This window comes from Phallusia mammillata, chromosome 4 (assembly GCF_965637545.1).
Source record: "Phallusia mammillata chromosome 4, kaPhaMamm4.hap1.1, whole genome shotgun sequence".
In the NCBI taxonomy this organism is placed as follows: domain Eukaryota; kingdom Metazoa; phylum Chordata; class Ascidiacea; order Phlebobranchia; family Ascidiidae; genus Phallusia; species Phallusia mammillata.
This window is the reverse complement of record NC_137255.1, coordinates 27,293,268-27,309,530: the sequence shown is the minus strand read 5'-3', so window position 1 is coordinate 27,309,530 and position 16,263 is coordinate 27,293,268. Positions and strand designations below refer to the sequence as shown.

General features: G+C 35.5%; 1 long non-coding RNA gene across 1 annotated transcript; it reads right to left on the bottom strand.

Annotated features, from left to right (window-relative positions):
* Nucleotides 1-6,585: 6,585 nt before the first annotated feature.
* On the bottom strand, nt 6,586-11,324 carry LOC145225258 (uncharacterized). Its single transcript, XR_013859837.1, has 2 exons — nt 11,173-11,324; nt 6,586-6,805 (listed from the first exon to the last, which is right to left on the bottom strand). It is a non-coding gene; the product is annotated as an uncharacterized LOC145225258 (long non-coding RNA).
* Nucleotides 11,325-16,263: the final 4,939 nt, after the last annotated feature.

Below are 16,263 nucleotides of genomic sequence, written 5' to 3'. Positions count from 1 at the left end.
TACAGCCCACACAGCAGTATACTTCGTCCCAGACATTTTGTTGTGGTTTCAACTTTCAAAAGTTAAATTAAAACCAATCCTGGAAAGAAAATTATCTTAGAATCTACACTTAGGTCATGAAAATTGGAGGATGTTTTCAGCCTGTTTGTGTGCTTACCCACCTAAAGTCGCAAGTTTATAATAAGACACGCTGGATAAAGTTTGTTGGGATTCAGTTCTGGTTCGACTCCCTGCTTGTATTTGTAAGTTCAAAAGGTTGTCCAATTTAACAACTTAAAAACATTGCAGGACTTGCTGGGTTACTTTTTAGGGATGGGAGAGAGCCAAGAAGTTTACTGTACACTTTGTATTAATTTGTTATGCGTACGTAATCAAATTTACTTCGCACAGGAAAAGGTTCCTGGTACTTGTTTTGCGATGTCGCATAACCTGTGTCGCAAATACCGCACCCAACCGTGGCCAACCAAGCTTGTGATAGCAGAAAGCCACGTTAGAAACGACGGGCACAGCGTTCTAATGATTTTTGGGCGGAACTTTTAGAGCCTCTACCACATCGCACGCCATTAATAAACTCGCGCATCCTAGCTAAAAGTTTTGAACACTTTTCAAACACAATTACAGTACAAATATTACACGTTGGAAACTTCCTCCCCAACCAATTATTTGTGATATTTACCGGTCAAATACGCCACTAAACGATTTTTGTTCTTTTTAAGGTCAACTAAAGAAGGAACGCGTTTGACATTAAAATAAGGACATTGTTTTGACCATGTTTATGTGCATATCGAATCGTAAGTTTTCGAAATGTGTTAAATGATACAAGACAGAAGACAAGCAAAACAAGAAGGCGGCTTTAATCATTGTGCGCAACCAGCCCAAAATGCCTTGTCACGTGAAGCAACTCGGCAAAGTATTGTTAAACAGTGTTATCGACGACCAATATTTGTTCCATCCTCTTATCACGCGAAAAATTGCCGATGTTGCAAAACACTAAGAAGTATTTGCACATACATTAAGTTGCATGGCACTGCCAGTCAGACTTATCAGCGCACAATGTTAGCTTTGCTTCCAATCGTGTGAACGTTGATCCCGTTTCAACGAAAAATCCCCACGACCAATATCAGTAAGCTGTGATTAGTAACGCAAATGAAACAAACATAGTTTGGTGGGATGAAAGAATGAGTTTAACAACAAACGTACACGGCGATAACCAAAACACAAATGCTGGTTTGAGCCATACACCTGCACCAGCCTGAACCGTAAAAATACGCGTTTAGGCAAAAAAATCATTTTAGGCAAAACTTAAAAAAAAATTTTTTTGTGATTCATGAACTTTGATCAAACACCTAAAAACTAACATGTTTCACATGTCCGTTTCAGCCAATAATCTTGTAATTAAAAACGCGCGAAGTCAGCTACACACAACAATTGTAATTATAGACCAAACACCAAATTCCCTAAATTATCACTAAGCAAGTGGACAATGCAATCACGAGTACGAAAACACACAGCTACCTGGGGGGAACATTATGTTATCTGTGGAAACCATAGTAAAAATATTTAAACGTTTACAGTGTTAGACGCATGCTATAAACTTCACGGCTACCGTACGCCTCTATCGAAACAACAATATCAACTAACTCAAATACCATACAAAAAATTATTCTTAATTGTTTAAACAAAGTAATTCACGAAACGGTTTTGTTATGCATACCCCAGACGCCATTCTGACAAGAAAACAACAGTCTGTCAAAAAGTATGCCTTTGAATAAACAGTAAACCTGATAACACATTTTAATGACTTAACCTGCTGAAACACGGAAACATTCACAGTTCCACTTCATGATTTCACACAAGTTGTACAATCGCGATATCAAGTGTATGTTCCTCAGCTGCCAGTAAACGCCGTTTGTACAAAACAAAACTTTTCAATATCTTTTCGCGCAAATATAATTTTAATATATAATTTCTGGTGTTATGATCGGTTCTGACCGCAGTTCTGACGTTCATCAAATTAAACTCAGCTTTAGTCCCGCCAGCGGTAAAACTTGAATGCAAATGTGATCACAACTCGTTATAGGCGATGAGTCGTCGTCACGCATTACGAAGTTTGCGAGTAAAAACGCATGCATGTCATCAGCGCGAAAAATCTCGGGTGGTTTTAGGGATTCCAAATTATGAGCTTAACATTGTTCATTTAACCGAAATGCTCACTTGAGGCGTACAATTACCTAAATACATAATTTATACGAAAACAATCAAAGTCTAGTTTAAACGTAAACGTGGAACATTTTACTACTTAAAAACTCATTTAAAAATTAAAATCACAGGTGATTGATTAAATATAAACTGTTTAAAAGGTGTGGTAAAAATGCACAAAAGACAGCGACTTTACAATAACCATCTTTACCTGCAAGAAAATACCGCTTTTTTCACTTACCATTAGCTGTGTTAAAATCTCCATTTAGAATACAATGTGGCGTCAAACTTCATCGTTGCAAAAATGATTCGAAACTTGCGTTCTACTGACATCAAGTGAGCGAATACAGACAAGTTCAATCAAGAAGGACTGCTAAAAAAATAAAAGTTATACTTGTAGGAACATTGCACAAACTTAACAAATATACAGGGTCATTGTGATTGCAGTGAAAAAATTGACTAGTCCAGATGAATGCATAGATTAGTGCGGTCGTAAATTTAACCTCGACCCAAATTGTCATTTCCCATCACATTACTGCACGTCAATGTTCAAACTAGGTGACTCTGTTAATTCCAAACCAGATAAGAAAACATTTTAGAAGACGTTTGAGATTAAACCTCAAAATCAACACGTGGATAGATACAAGTGTGCTTTGAAGAAGGGCGACATGACATAGAGTAACATTAGTTATCCCGCTTGTTGCTTACAGTTCCCATTAGCCCAACTTAATCTCCCCTGCCAGTTGTTCCAATACACACATACCAAGCGAAAAGGGTCGGATTGTCATGGAATGTAGCGTTTTAGAACTTTTTTCGAGGTTATAGTGACATCTGATTTTCTCATCTGATTTTACACAATTTGTATAAGTTGATGTTTTGATGGTTTAAATAAGTTTTGTTGCTTACGAGCGCCACCCTGCAGTAGCAAAAGTTTAGTTTTTGTTTCCTTAAATAGTGTGTCGGAGTCAGAAACAATACGTTATGTGCTGATAAGCAAAACTTTTTAAATTTTACCAGTAATTAAATCATTTGCGATGCACGAAATGGAAAGTAGTGATTTTCCGGTTGTTTTTATTGTTGCAGGATAAATTTATTTGCTTAATGTTGTTATGCAAACAAACTTCTGGCTTAACCCAAAATGTTGTGTAACTTTTCCATGACAAAAACTAAAAACAATTTGGATTGAAATATAACATTTACGCCAAATACACAGCCAGTGCAAAATAAGATAGTCTTTTTACCTAAACATAATGAAAATAAAGTCATAATATGCTAATACACATTGCAGAAAAACTATACACTGCACCAAAAAAAAATCTTCTCAATACATAATGTGCCATTTCACTGTTATTTTAGTGAGAAATAATTTAAACAAAATCTTTCATAAAAGCACCAAACCATTCAATCATAGTACAGTATTAACAAAGTTACCGACAAACAATCTTTTTATGTGTTTTAATAAACCTACAAACAAAATTGCTATTGATATAAAGGCAGTTTTATTTTTGAATACATAAAGCAGATATGTAAACAGATAAAAACCTGATAACTTTGACCACTTCTTACCTTCTATCCATTGCTTAACACGCCCTTTGGTATTTAAAGTCAAATGGAAGTGAGGAGGCAAATTCAATAAAATGGACATTGCTGTCACCAAAGAGTTCAAGTTTGGTTTTTTCAGAATTATAAAGTGGTACTACAAAACAAGGGATCTCTTTGCATGTTTAGTGTGAAGATCAAGCTGAAAAATACACTAAAACCTTGTTGGAGCAGTAACAGTTTTTTTCACTAGTATTTTAGCATCTAAGGCAGAGGTTGTTAGTACAAATGACTGACAAAAAACAGACTATACACGGTGCAGAATTCAACTTTTGGAAACAGATTGAAAAAATACATGAAGCAAAGGGAGGGGTGTCTAGTCTAGAAGGCCAGGGGTTGTGTACCATTCAACTAAGCTTTAATGGAAACACATGAATAATTTTTACAACGCATAAAAGTGTCTTCCAACACACATTTTAGTACACATAATATTTATTTTTGATTTAGAACAATTTGGTCCATTGATCACAGTAAAAGTCATTTAGCTAACTTTAAAATATAAACAGCCTTTACCTCGTTGACTGATACTTCATTGCTAAATAACAAGGTTCTCGTAATTTATGACGGTGTACTGGACAATAGAGTTTGTGAAGAGCAACTTTTGTTTTGTGAGAAGTTGAGGGGAAACTATGCTACACTGTGACCTTGTTTGCGTAACATCTTTAAATCCATACCCTGAGAAAAGAAATGTCTTAAATGTTAAAACTTAAACCGTTTAAACTGCAGACAGTGCGGACTGTTTCAACCTGTAAGGCCTCATCAGTGCAGCTGGTGATGAGAGATAGACCGTCCGTATTGGCTAGTGTAGTAGCCATCCAACGGCACTTCAGTTAAAGAGTTTTCATGTAAAAGTTACTAAAACTGGCTTGTTTTGCAACTTTGTAAAAACGCCGATGGAAAAGTCCCTATCATAACTATTTTCACATAAATATTTCTATTTTCAATTTGGTTCAGAAATATCAATTGTTCTGATTTCTATGTTTCAAGTTTTTATTTCAGTTTGTACTAATTGTTTAACGTAGGCCTACATGTTTACCAGTACCAAATTTCTTGACAAAATTAGGAAAGTCAGCTCAACATTGCGTTTTTCGAACGTCACCGCTTTTGTTTAAACGAAAAATAACGGCTGTAGTCTGATGTTCTTCATTTTTCCATGTTTTTTTCGTCTTGCTTCCACTCACCACAGGTCACCTAACTGTTTCTTAAAGCACGATTGTGTAGCTGTGTTTTCTTGCACAAAGTGACATAAACTCAAATACCACCCTCTTCTAACATACGCTACACGGCCAATACATTTACCCAAAGCTCTTCGACAGTGACAGCGTTGCTCTATCGTATCGGTGCGTTATAAACGTGACCATAGTAAACAGCTGTAAATAAAAATACTGCTTAAGACCGCTTCTACTTGTGGTTGAAATCATCTAACGAGTTTGCGTCTGTACTGGGTCAAATAGGACAAAGATTTTTACTCAAGTAATTTACCGTAAAGTAAGTGATCAAATGTAATAGATTGTTGCGTGTGCATCCAAATTTGAGCACGTTTAAATAAATTGGGCCAGATGATAAACAAAATTCACTTTTAATCAAGCTGAATGGAAAAGTCCATTAAATGTTGCAACAATGCGGTCGACACGTGTTGGCAGAAAGTTAAAAAAAGATAGGATCGGGTGGTGGCGATCGAGAGTAAATTAACATGAGACTCGCACAAATACAAACAGAGGATTGTGTTCAAATTAAACATGGATTTGTTTATAAACGGTTACGTTTGGGCAAAAGCAAGACCCCACGAAAAAACGAACATAAATCTAAACCCACAAACTAAATGTTAGCGTTCCATCTGATCTAATGTTCACGAAACTGAGCGCTGACAATATAAAAGAACAAGTGCACAGAAAACGGGTAAATATGCGTAACATAACAATTCTGTATATTCGAGGTAACGACGTAAGAAGAGAAGAGTTCTAAGAAGAGTTTGACTGTGTAGTAATGAAACGTCTAAGATCGCAACGAAATGTCAAAAAAAAAAATAATCACAGTTTTAACAGTTACAGTTACGGAAATCATTCATTACGAAGTTCAAGTTCGGAACCATATGACAGCAATTAAATACACAGCAACGAATTTAGCAGAACTATGATATTTTTACAGAACTAAAAGTTTTAACAGGTGAAAATATGAAATGCACACAAGCTCAGAAACCAAATAATAAACCAACAAAGGAAAATATTCGACTAATAAGGTTCATTCATAATAAATTGCAACAAAATGAATTATCAGAATAATAACAACGTTACGTTTTTGAAACGCTGCAAAGTCAGAATGTGCGGAAAATCTAAAATTAAATCTGAAATTGGTTGGACGAAGAAAGAACTCTAATAATAATAGCCATTATAACGAATATATCAAATAATAATCGGAAAATGACATGACGTCAAAGTCAACATACTGACCAATAATGTCACCAGTGGTGGCGATAGATAAACAGGGTTGTGATGCTGAGAACAACGTGCGAAGGTCTACAAAACTGTGCGTGTGGAAATGATACAATATGGACGGATATACAGACACACTAAAGTAAGAACTGTTTTGTAACAAATAAGATTTAAATGCTTTTATAAGAACTTATACGCCAACAAAAGCAGTTCAACACAGCCTTATCTGCATCACAAGTGCGACATTTTGACCAAAGGTAATGTTTTTATTTTGTTTAAGCGTCGTGTCCTGTACACCAATGTGTGGCGCCCATATCTGTTGCGCACAATATTCAGAGTTGGTATTAAACGCAATACTTAAGTTGTTGAGGTTTGAATTCGTTTTTAAGTGGTAAGTTTTCATTTCATGTTTAGCACTTAACACTCCCTCGCGACTTTGATCTGATGAGGTACTTCCCTGCTATTGTAAAGTCGTTTCCCCAAACATACAAATCGGTGATGTTGTGAACACATCGAGCCAATGACTCAGCACTTTCATCTGTCAGGTCGTTGGATGTGAGATCAAGAAGTTCCATCTAAACAACAACAACAACAACTGATCAGTGAATTCTATCAGCATCACTGACGTTTTTACGGAAACCAATTAAAAATTGATGATGTAATTTTATCACGTAAAACAGCATGATGACAAGACATTAAAACAAAAAATTAGAAAAGCATGTATTCTATTTGTCATTTAAAATAAGTTAGGTAATATTCAGCAGAATGCACATTGGTACGTCGTTGCAACCAACATCATATTTTCCAGTTGTTTATTAAAAAAAAAACAAAAAAAACAGCGAATTCACCTGCGCATTATTCTATAAATGTAGTGTTTTGCCTTTAATCATTTTAAATTTCTTTCCTGTTTTTCTTACTTAAGTTATATCGTGACGAACATTTGGGGGCACGGTGCAAACGTTTGAGAATTGAGTTTATCACGTAAGTCATATTTAAGCTGCTGGTTTTACATTGACCACATTGAACTGGAATCGTTTTGTTCTAACACAATGTGTTAAACAAGTCGGAAAATAATTGACTGGAAATTGAAAACATTTTTAGCTTAATTCGATTTTCTCACTAAAGTGTTTCATTTCACTGTCCCACTGTCCACGTGACAAGTTTTGCACTGCGTCACAGGTTCATGGAATCTTTCAAAAATCTTTAACACAAATCCACTTTTAAGGGATATGTACGGTTATTTATTTCGCTGCGAGTGTTAAACATTTTAATTTTGTCATAGTGTATAGTAATGAGCAGTGTTAAATGATTTAATAAATTCGATTAACTACACACAAGTACAGACAATGTCTCTTAGTAAAATGTACTCCAAATAAAAATCCTGACATCCCGGGGGCCTAAAAGCATTGCATCAAAGTTCAAAGTGTAATTGAGCCTGAATTAAAAGCTATTTTTGGAAGTGCAAATTATTTATAGGGTCTACTTTGTCCAATATACTGCTGGTGTAAGAATCATTTTTGTGCAGAATGTACTACACAGATTTTTTTAGAAAGAAATAGTTAGGTCTTTCAAACACAGAATAGATGAAGAAAGAAGGTTTGAGTTTTGAGTTTATCAAACACGACCATCTTATTACGCCCGAGAATTACCACCGTTTTACACCTACTTTAAAATTGAAAAGTAATGAACGGCACTCCGTTATTGTTCGAAATGAATTTGCAGCAAGTCGTGCTAGTTGTTCCTTTGACGCATTTCGTGTTGACGCAATGTGACGATGTGGTCTAAATAAGTCCATATACAAACACACAAAGCCAGCTCACAGTTAAAACTTTGCATAAAAGTTATTAGATTCTGAGCTATGTCACAAGTTTTAAGCGTTTTTTATGTAAAGACTAGCATCCCATGAATGTCAGAAAACAACTAGAACGATGGCTTCGCACATTTTGCCCTTGCATACACACTGTTACCTATTTTAAAACAATTATATACTCCCTACGCTTATTTTGTATGGACCCCATATTGCCCACCGTCTTTTAAAATCTTATTTGTTTCTGCAGGCAGAAACTCATATGTCCCCACGCATGCAAAGTTAAAACCAATACATTTCAAGAAATTACCTTCACTAAGTTTGGTGTTGTAAAGTAAAACATAGAGATCAGTTCTGGGCTTAAATAATCATGCTATTATAATTACAAACTATGCAAATCTGATTCAATTTAGACATTATTTGAAGAGTGTCCTATTTATTTATCTTTTTTGTAGAAAAGAAGACGTAAATAATGGCAAAATAATGTCAAACACAGCAATCGACACCTATAAATGGCGAATTTGATAAGCTACAAGCTGCATAATTTTTATTTTTTTCCATTCAATTCTGACACTGTATAAAAACTCACTCATTTTAGTAGGCTAGTGATGTTGAAACTATAGACTGAAGCTTAACAAACACCAAAATCTTTCGTTCGTGGTGCCCATCAACATACAAAAACGTTTCTCATGTTGGAGTTTAACAGGGTAAATATTTTGGTTATCAACTCAAATAAAGCAGATGGCACATCTACTTGATTATATCCACTATCTGTAAAAGTTTCATCCAAATCCACCAAATATTTTATGCCAAAAGAAAAAAAAAGAAAAAAAATAGCGGACAAAAAACGAAAAACAGCAGAAAAAAAGTGAAATCAAGATGTGGACCAATAATAAAACACTGGGTAGGTACTTGATTTGAGATGTTGTTTTGTTTATATGCCCGTTGAAACAAAAATCGCCTTACCGTTTCAAACCATTTTGTCTAGCTGTAAGCACACCAGTACTTTGTTTAGAATAGATAAAGATGCATCAAAACATGATGATCCTCTAATATACATTTGGAATATAAAACTATTGCTGGATTGCCCCACGCACCGTTATCCTAGAGCAACCGGTATGCCGCCGCAAGACGATGCTGGGTGTGACGCCGCAAAAGCGCAACTTTTTGTTTTAAATTTGTTTTTGTGTATTTTATCATTATAGCAAATGATACAGTTCACAACACCAAATTAAAGCTAGCCTACATTACTCACTACACATTCATGTTTTATTACGTCATAATATACTTTATATTGGCTGCAGGGGTCTCAAAACACGCTGCCCGGTGTGGCCCAAGGAGGGTTTTTGTGCGGCCCGCGAACTAACTTTTAAATTTTAGGTGTTTACCTCAGGTGGAATACCCTGTCAGACCACCGATTTTAGGAAACAGTCATTTTTTATTAGTAATGGTAAGAAATAAATGCGACGTTTCAATCGCATGATGGAAATCAGCTGGCCCCTCCCGTTGAAAATCAACAATTCCAATTGTTGCGTCATATTTTTTAATTATTTCGTCATTGTTTTCACACATAGTAGTTTATTGGACTTGTTTTTTTAGTTTACTACACTGTATATCTGTTTCTTGTTTATATACATTAACTGGCACAACATTTTTAGGCACCTAATATTGTTTATATTACTTTTACAAAAAAAGCAACGTAAAAAACAGTTTTTGGCCCTCAAAAAGTTTAAGACCCCTGGCTTAATGCTTAATGCTTTTTTCAGTCTTTCGAAAAATTTCAAATCGCATTTTTGTTTAGGGTGTGCTGCCAAACATTTAAAGCTTGTATGGTGCGACGTGCGTGAAAAAAGGCTGCGGAGCACTGTCCTAGAGCAGTGTGCCACAACAGAGACAAGATTAAAGCATAGTTAGATTGTGCGCGAACAACCTCTTTTCTTTTCTTTTTTACTTAGCATTGCTCGACTTTAGGAGGCCGAGCTCAATCTAAGTAGCTGGTTGCTGGACTTAACCTAATGCCCTACGGCCCTAAAACGTCTTGTTTAAGCCATTCTTATATTGCTTATTGTGTATGTCATCTTTATTAGGCTTGTCAATCAATCTTTCGGACCTAAACGGGCTTCTCCAAAACGATGGCAGAACCATTTTTTAGTCTTACTGTGTTACCGAAACCAATTGAATTGCCAATTACTGATTCAACTCCGTTTGACATTCACTTTCTAACAATAATATTCATTTAAAAAACTCTAAAAATGTAACTAACTTGGATCAGGCACATTAACTATATTTTCGTCGATAGGTAAAACAAAGGGCTGCTACATGACAATGTAGAGCATTTGTGATAGTGTAAAACCAAGTAAAATCCTCCAAAAAAAGTAAACTTGTCCAAAAGTGTGCATAAGTTATGACACACGCATTGATAAGATATTGTATTTTTTGTCGTTGATTAGTGTGATAAATGTACTAAATGCTAGAAAAAAGTGAAAACATACATTTAACAAATGTACAAATGTATTGGATTGCATCCCGCTGGGAATTTAATGGACAACATTTGCGTATTGGCCAACGCGAAGAATACTCAGACACCCAGGGTCAACTGCGAACTTGCTAATGCTAGGTTTGCCTTTGGAAAGTCGCTTGATGTTTATTTTTAAGTTACTCGTTTCATGCATGCGAGTTGACCAAATCTGACGATGTGTGGTAAACATTTTTGTGTTGAAAACAGCATTTGAAGACTTAAGCATTCTGTTCAGAGGCGGTGTGGGAACCTATAGCGCGCTTTAAACGTGAAACGAAAAAACAAAAAGTAAAGTGACTACTTGATTTGTGTTGTTATGTTTATCCGTGATCGGTAAAGACAAACGCGATCTTTATGGTGTGGAGTGTTCTTTTTTGCAGTCTCGACAAATAAATAGGAAAGAGATAAAATGTACCACTGATAACGATTAAAGGTCATTTTAAATGTTAGCATTGCAGAAGATGATTATAGTGCGGTTATCAGCTTAAAGAATTATTGTTTATTTCAAATTTAACATTTGATGCGTAACCTTTCTAGAATCATGTACTCTGGCCCACGTAATCACTGAAAAGGGCAAATTAATTATTTGTTTACGTGCATAAATAAAAGTTTCTTACAGGTTTTTCCAGTTGCAGGATAGAATTGCAGAGTTGTCTCACTCCTTCAATTCCGATGTTACAACTACCCATATACAGCTTTTCGATATTGTGAAGGCAACGAGCCAATAAAGATGCATCCATATCACCAATATTGTTGGTGGAGAGGTTAAGGTTCTTCAGCTGACGTTAAAAAATATCACATGTTAATTCGTAATAAAGCAAATGTGAGAAATCGACAATGTGATGCTTGTTGGATTAATGCAGGTTAAGTTTCTAAAAATTCGTATAAACCAGGATTGGATAATTAATGAAGGAGTCGACCCCCAAAAAACTGACTAATGTTGGAAGGCCGAACCAACAATAACTCAATTCTGCAGGATTAATTTTCTCCAATGCTTGCAATATTATGCGGAAATGTTAAAACCCGAAGTTTTTCTTCAATTTGGCGAATCAAATCCGCGTTTCAGCTTTCCAGTTTGTAAAAATCAAACTATAAAAGTGTTTTTCCTTCTATACCCGCTGTATTATTTTAAACAAAAAATGGCATTATAGGCTTTATCGCGTAACAATGGGTTGGACAACTTGTGTTTCATATAGACTTTGACATCACGTATAGCTGTTGGCTTCCGCATGTGAGTCACTACGTAAAATATATAAATACGTATATATATAAATACGTCTATTTTTTATTATTTAATTTACTTGATCTCACGTGGGCGAAACAGGTACATTTAAGGACCGGATGTGGCCCGCAGGCCCTGAAATGCCCAGATCTGCTGTAAATATTGATGATTTTCCAGATTCGTACAGGTTCATGCTCTTGCATTTGTGTAGCGCTTGGAAGCTTACTCGAATTGTAAGGCAGGTATTAGAATTAATGAAATAACATCACAATGGTGGACTTGGGTCACTACATGTTTGTTGCGAAATTACGTTTTTGGAAACTTTTGTTTGTAATATTCTCGACAAGGAAAGAGCCAATCTTCTGTGCAATGTTTTGAGTAGCTATTTTACATAAACTTGAACAAGAGTTAAAAAATGTTACATGCAACGTTATTTTGCATATGCTGTTTCAAAATAAAAATTCGTACGGGACGTCGAAATTTTTTCAATGACAAAGATCTGGTGGAAGAGCAATATTTGTTAAACAGCTTGCTTCATGGAACACATATCATATACTTAAATTAATCACTCGGATATGGTAAATCTTTTTCCATTTTAATATCTCGACGGACACCAGGGGGCACCATGAGCAAAAAATATTCATGTCATAACAAGCCCAAAGCAAGCGCTTGAATACATAAATAGGGAAGGAAGGAAGGATCGATGCAACCCGGATGCATTTTTTACATTTTTACTTTTTTACGTAAGACAGTTTAACAAAGAGGCAGAAAATAACAGTTTCAATTCTTATTCTATTTAAAACTAGTAATAATAATAATATTGGACTGTTTCATAAAACTGTTTCAGCTCTATTTAAAACTGTTTTAAATAATATTTTCTGCATTAATTTTTATTTCGCAACCACCTGTCAGCAATAATCAAGCCACCTGTCTGTCTCACGGTTCTGTTTTGTGTAATTAATCTTGTTGTTAATAGAACTAAAGTGGGTAAGTGACTGCTTGATTCAGTACTTTACTTCATTTTGTCGTTCAATAAAATAACACACTGTGTTAACACTGGGTTAGTTACGTCATACATACTTTCTTATTCAGGGGATATGCTGTCTATGCTAATACGCTGTTGAAGTGTAGACCGCAGTTAAGCAAGGCCTTACGTTATTTTCTTTTTTGAAAAATTACAGTCTCTTTGTAAAATGTACTGTAAATAGATGTGTTATCCCGGCGATCTAAAACCCATTACAGCAAGGTTTAACAGAGCTTGAGTTAAATAAATCTAAATATTAAAGTATATGTTAAGATTAACATAAATTCAAAACTGGCATCAGCCCTGAAGCGTTTTTCTAGTCTACTCCATTCAATGTGAGTACGCGTATTTTGCGAAATGAATTTGCAGCTTTGGGGTTTTCTGCAATTTGTTGCTTTGAGTAAGTTCTTTTACAAACCGCCGGACCAGGTCACAATTAAAACTTGGCAGAAAATGTAGTAGATTCTGCGTTATCCCAGAAATTGTCACGCCTTTCTGATATAAAAACAAAGTGCTGGTGGGTAAATGACTGCTTGATTTTAGATGTTGCGTTAGGTTTAGGCCATTGAATCAAAATCGCCATATCGTTTCGATAGATTTTGTTCATTTGTAAGCACACCAGTTGTTACTTTGTATGAAAACGCATCAAACCATGATGTCCCTTTTATATACATTTGGGATATAGTTTTTATTTACTATTGCTGGATTGCCACGCATGTTATCTTAGGGTTGCAATTGCCGTAGTTCTTTTTTAATAATGCTGAATCGAACGATGACGTTTATCTCGTAAAAAAATCACGTTTTGGGGGACTGTGGGTGAACCGAGGGATCAAACGGGGTAAAAATTCACATGGACCTTCTTTAGACCAATATCTGTAATGTGTGTAAATTTGAAAAAAAGTTTTAACCATTCTTTCTTGACCAAAACGTGGGAACAATAGCCGCGCTAAAAATTTCACGTTTTGGGGGGCTGTGGGTGAACCGAGGGATCAAACGGGGTCAAAATTCACATGGACCATCTTTAGACCAATATCTGTAATGTGTGTAAATTTGAAAAAGTTTGAAACATTCTTTCTTGACCAAAACGTGGGAACAAATCCGTGTTAGACGGGAAAAAAAGAAAAAAAAGAAAAAAGAAGAAAAAAGATACGGACAAAAACAATATGTGTCCCCTTCAGGGAAGGGGACCCATAATGATCAGAATAGGATTGCATTATTCCATCACGATAATAATAATGTATCACAAAGGTTAAATTTAGTATTTTTAACTTAGTGATATATAAATTTGAATTGTGAAATACTTAAAGGATGAATAAAACAAACACATCCTTTAAATTTTACAAAATATTAATATTTTTTCATTTGCTAATAACGCGGCGGGCCACGGAAAAGAGACTGGCGGTCCACATGTGGCCCGCGGGCCGCGTGTTGGAGACACCTGCCTTAAAATGACATATCAAATCAACTGTCGAAAACTCTATATTTTATCCAATTCGGTCAATGTTTACAAATTTCGCACATTTTAGGAGTTAATGGGGTAAAAGAGGGACTTAGAGCAGTGGTTCTCAAACTTTTTTATTGTCGGGGCAAAATTGTATTTTTTAAGTGTGCAGGGAGCCGCAAAAAAACAAAACCTGGTGAAAATGACTAAAGAAGATGACTTTGAAAGCTAAAATAGCAATGTTTGGTGGTTTTCTAAGGTCTGGTGCGAGCCGCAAAATAAGTAGTTGGAGCCACATGCGGCCCCGAAAAACGAATTTGAGAGCCACTGACTTAGAGGGTAAAACAAAACAATGGACACTTTAAAAGGGTGCATTCTCTAAACTGTCTGAATTCCATGTAATACTGATATTTAAAACCCTCTTTGTCATGTTAACCAAGCAATGCAAATAGATGACAAACATCCGCTAACCCGGCCTTTTTTGCAGTGAAACCGGAGCCTTTTAATTGCCAACACCTGGTATAATTCTGTTTAACACTCACTTCCTAACAATAATGCTCTACCAGAAAATGAAAAAAATGTAACTATTCCTATTTTCGTCGATAAGTAAAACAACTAAAAGTCCACATGACATTGTTTAGCATTTTTCAGAGTGCAAAATCCTCCAACGTCAACTGTGTTGCTAATGCAGTTTTTTTTTGCCATTTGTTGTTGCATGCGTGTTGTCCCAATCGGACGGTGTGCGGGACAAAATATTGGCATGTATTGACTACAACATCTAAACACAAAATCAATTTGATCAAAGCCCATGACTGGAAGCATAACGCGCTTTAGAGGTGACAAAAGAAAGAAATATTTATGCGGTTTGATTTGTGATGTTGATGTTAATCCGTCATTAAGAAAAGCAAATGCGATCTTTAATGGAATAATGTAAAATAATCGTTAGGAGACAAAATCTACTAATGATGTTGTTATCAGCGAAAAAAATGTGTTATTTATTTCAATTTATCACAAAAACTTATACACTCAATGTGTATCCTACATGCAATTGCATTATTCTCGACCACTTAATTATACAATACACCAAAACATCTTTTCCTTTCACGTACCAAATTTACTTACAGGTTTTTTCAGTTGCAGGACAGAACCGCAGAGTTCTCTCACTCCTTCACTTCCGATGTCGCATCTTTGGAGCTTAAGCCTTTCAATATTGTGAAGACAACAGGCCAAAAAAGATGCACCAAGATCACCGATGTCGTTGTAGGACAGGTCGAGACTCTTATGCTGATATTAAAGCAAAATATCACATGTCAATTCGTAACAAAGCAAACGTGAGAAATCAAAAATGTAACGTTTGTTAGGTTAATGCAGGTCAAGTTAAAGATTTATGTAGTCTAAAAATGACGTTCATTTTCAAGATTCATACAGTTTTATGCTTTTGAATTTGTGTAGCGCCTGAAAGCTTACCCGAATTGTAAGGAAAGCATTAGAACTGATAATATAACATGACAATGGTGGACACTTGGATCGTTACATTTTTGTTGCGAAATTACGTTTGTTTGGAAATATAGTTTGTAATATTTCTGACAAGGAATGTGCTAATTTTCTAGACCATGTTTAAAATAGCTATTTTAAGTAAGCTTTGAACATCAGTTTTGTAATGTTACGTGCGACGTTATTTCGCTTATGTTGTTTATAATTGTGTGATCAGTGTGAAGTTAACATCGGAAAACTCGTAAGGACTTCAAAATTTATTCTAAAATAAAAATCTGCTGGAAGAGCGATATTTGTTAAGCAGCCTATTGATGGAACACATATCCTTTAATCAAACTAGAAGGGTGGCTTAGCACATTTTGTCGTTGCACATATACTATAACCTATTTTCAAACAATAATATATTTCCTATGCTTATTTTGTATTGGGTGCCATATTAGCCATCGTCTTTGATAACCTTAGTTGTTTCTGCAGGCAGAAACTCATGGGTCCCCACACATACAAGATTAAAAATAATGCATTCTAAG